The sequence below is a fragment of the Hakea prostrata genome, chromosome 2 (genome assembly GCF_041222555.1).
Source record: "Hakea prostrata isolate BN-2017 chromosome 2, UWA_Hpros_2, whole genome shotgun sequence".
NCBI lineage: Eukaryota > Viridiplantae > Streptophyta > Magnoliopsida > Proteales > Proteaceae > Hakea > Hakea prostrata.
Genome location: NC_142601.1, coordinates 24136689 through 24141171, shown reverse-complemented (window position 1 = coordinate 24141171; position 4483 = coordinate 24136689).

Here is a 4483-nt window from a genome sequence, read left to right as displayed (position 1 = left end):
CTTTCCCTGTCGTTTTTAAATCCAACTGTCTTAAACAGTTTAATACTGGATTATCAAATTAAATAGTAGTTTGCTCTGTTCAACTAATATCCGTAATCCACTCTGTCTGAGCGTAATAGAGATTTATGATTCCGAGACTAAGGTGGCTACACCAACCAACACGCACGTGCTGCATTTACTTCAATAAGAGCCCTGAGATTTATTAAGTAGATTTCAATCCAAGGGGGAAGGCTACTTCATTGGAATGATAAATTTGGAAGTTCAGGGGTCGTATGGTAAGAATGCCAATCCATACCGTTTCGGTAATTCGGGACAGTTTTGGTACGATACCAAATTTGAATACCGAAAACCAAAGGTACCGCATGCGAATTTTACGGCACGCGATGCGATTTCAATATTTGCAAAAATGTTTCGGTATTTAATCGGTAAGGAAAAACGGTTTAAACACGAGTACCTAGTACGAGTACAATTGGATACAAACAAACCCATGCCACTTTTGTCATTAGTTCATTAAGATCCTCATGAAATTGTGATCAAACAATCGATAGAATCTAATATTAACAAAGACAAAGCAAGTAAATCTAAGAAGAAGAGTGAATGACAAAACGAAAAATTGAAACAAGGAATTAGGGATAGGGTAAAGGTAAAGTGTTTTAATTGCAAAATTATATTTATTTCCCTTAATTTGGTAAGGTACCAATTTGGTACGGTTTTGGTACATACCAAGGGTATGAGTACCTAAAATCGAAAAGCGTCCTGAAAAAATTGATTACGGTACATACCATCATGAATTTTGAATGCGATGCAAAGGTCTGAGTTTTAGACGACACTGATTGATACAGTTAAAAGGTTTTTGATACGCAATTGACACATTTATTGTATAGTAACGAATCTAACATTTATTCTGTGTCATTTGTCCATTTTAGCACAAAAGTCACTAAAACCTTGTATGGTAAATTGGTCTGAAATTAGTGTGCCGGTTCAGCAAAAGTGTGTCGAACTAAGCATTATGCACACAAATTGGTTGTGCCCAAGGCACAATAGCAATTATGTCCCAAAATGCGAGCCACGCTTGTTCAGTCGATGAAAGTGAGGGGTATTAATGTCAAATGACATCGAAACATAATAGAAATCTCCAACTCATTGGGCTTTGAGGATCTGCAACTCGAAGGAGAACGAAAGCCTTAGGGTTTTGAAGATTTGCTCTATCCATGGAGTTCTGAGAAGATCTGCAACTCACGGGACCAAAGCTTGAAAGTTCTCAAAGCCTTAATTGAGTTTCACTTGCAAATCGAACAATTTGAGATTTGCAAATCGAGTTTCACCTGCAAATCGAAGATGATTTCAGTTTTTTAATAACTGTGCTTAGTAATCTTGAAATTATGATTTGGAACTAGGAATCGACACACAGAGAGCTGCGAGATGCTTTGGAAGAGGGTGTTGCAACGAGAGAGCTGATACCTCTTTCCTCGAGAGCCAAAGCTGTGACAACAGAGAGGTATATTGACCTTCGAACTCTCTTTCACTCTACTTCGAACTGTCCAATGGTTTATGTTTAATGTCGAATAGGGTATACAGTTTTGAGTCCCCAAATCTGTGTCTTCTTTGCTTGTTTCTATTTCGACATTCTTGGCTTCTTTGTTGTTATTTTTTCTTTCTTATTTCTAGAACGTATGTGGATACCTTTTGCAGAGAGAATTATGTACCAAGTTACTCTTTCATTGGTTTAGCATGAGAAGAACAAATTCAGATTAGTCCCACGAACTCAATTTTCTTTGCCTTGACCTCAAATACCTAATGATGTGTGTTCTTGTTCTTCCTCTTTTTTGCAATGAGTGACTGTTCTTCTTCCTCATAAAAATTAAACAATAGGACAACCAAGGTTTATGGATTAGTTTGTTGTTTTCAAAATATATTCCCACTACAACACAAATACCTTATAGCTATAGATAATTAGTTATGGTTTTTTTAATTGAAGCTATTAGTCTCTTCAAACTACAGTTTTTCCATGTGTAGTAATATAAAACAGTTATTGCTACAGTATGTAGAACCGGCAATAACAAAAATATTTATAGATGTGCTTGTAAAAGTGTAACTAAAAATTGTAGTAATATGAACAACTTTTTACTACAGTATCCAAAACCACAATAATATATTACCTCTAATTGTAAACATATAACTATAGTTATGTATTGTAGTGATTTAAAATAAATATTTTTAACTACGATATTCAAAACCAGAGTAATAAAAAACAATTGTAACTATGGAAACAAAACTACAACTAAAAATTGTAACTATGGAAACAAAACTACAACTAAAAATTGTAGTAATATGGAACTTATTACTATGGAATTAAAAGTGTAACAATATCAACTTTTTTAGTTATTAAAGTGGAATTGTAGTAATATAGTTTATATAATAGCTATAATATTTAAAATTGTAATAATAATTTCTTTTTAGCTGCGGAAACAAAACCGCTGCTAAAAATCGTAGTAAAACATATTCCCTATAACTATAGAAATATTATTATAGTTATGGTATTGTAGTAATTTAAGATATTTTAGATTCTAGTATTTAAACCACAACAATAAAAAAAAATGCTACAATTACATAAACAACACTAAAATTAGGAATTGTAGTAATATGAGAAACATATTGCTGTGGTAATTAATAAGCGACATTGAGTTTTTTAACTCTATACTATAATAACAGGATGGAACCCAAGCCCAACTCGACCCTGTTAAGATCAAGTATTTTGTAATAGACCTGTAAATGGATAGCTGAATTCTGCCATCGAATTCGCATTCGTATTCATTTAAGGGTGTCCGTATTCGAAATTATTCTTACCGAAAAATATCTGTAGCCGTCCTTTAAGCAACTGGATTCAGATTTGAATAATTGCTTATCCTATCGGATAATATTCGGATAAAAATTTATTTGCATAGAATAAAGTATTTAACATTTTTTTCTCTAAAAATGGATGCTAATCAGATTTGGAAACCAATAATTGGTAACCGGAAAATCGAAAATTATCCTGTTAGAGTAAAGTATTTAGCACTTTTCTCTAAAAAAGGGTAGATAATCAAATTCGGATTCTAGTAATCAGTAGTAGGAAATTGTAAATTGGAATTAAAAAAAAAAAAAGACAATCACCAATCAATAATTGGATAGTTTATCAGATCGGATTATTATCGAATATCTGGTAAAGTTCCAGATTTGAATTCCGATGCCTTCTCTAAATTTCTGCCAGATTATTCGGATTTGGATAGAGGTTTTGCTAATCGGATTTAGATTCGGATACTAGTGTATCCAATCTGTTTAAAGATCTATTTTGTAACCTTGACCCGCCCTTCGGGTCGACTTTGCTCGTCAAGCGGGTTTTATTGACATCCCTATATTTCATACATGAAAAGAGGGTCAGGGTCAAAGGGAAAATATTTAAATTTTTATAAGAGAACGGAGGAATATTCAAAACATTGTGTTTGTTATTTTTTTTGTGGGGGGGGGGTGTGGAGGGGGAATGGTCCTCTTGCCCCAATGTAGCTTCATCTATGGGAGATATAGAAATTTCTCCATTTTGTTCCCATTTAAATCATAGACCTTGTTACACTTGGACCTATAGTCGAAATCAGCCTCCGAATTCGCATTCATATTCGTTTAAGGGTGTCCGTATCCGAAAAATGTCGATATTCGTCCGCTAAGCAACCAAATTCGGTTTCGGATAATTGCTTATCTGATTGAATAATCTCCTAATAGAGTAAAGTATACAACATTTTTTTATCTGAAAATGGATGATAATCAGATTCGAAAATCAGAGTTTATAAGTATTTAGAGTTTCCTTTCTTTCTACATCGAATTTTTTATTATTTATTATTATTGAATTATATTAAATTAAAAATTTTATATTGACCTATGAAAGGAGGAAAACCATGAAACGTCAAACAAATTAAACAAAAAAATAAACAATAAATTTTCAGAAACAATATTTCCCCTAAAATGAAAATATTTGATGATTTAAATTATTTAACAAAATCACCAATTTATTTAAACTTAAATCTTGCTAGTTTGAAAGTAACAATAATAAAGAAGCAAAATATATTTATAAGGAAAAAGATAAAAATAATAGAAATTGAAACACTAAGGAAAGAAGATAAACTTGGATTTTATGTAATATTTTAGATTTAAAGTGGAAAATTTGGATTATTCTACCCAATAAAAAAGGAGGAAGTTTTATTTGGATTCAGCTGTTAGCGGTTTTTTGGGGAGAAATCGGTTTATTTGAAAAAGAACAACTTTTTCACACCCAAAAACCCACGTTCCCAAGAAAACCCATTCCCTCCTAATATTCCCGCATTCTCTTCTCCTCTTTGTGAATAGAATGGTGCAATGAGACAGTAAACAGTAGTTCAGGAAACCTAGGTTTGATGTGGAGAGAGCAGCAAGATCTGTCTGAGTTGATTTCTTTTGATCCATTTCTACATCA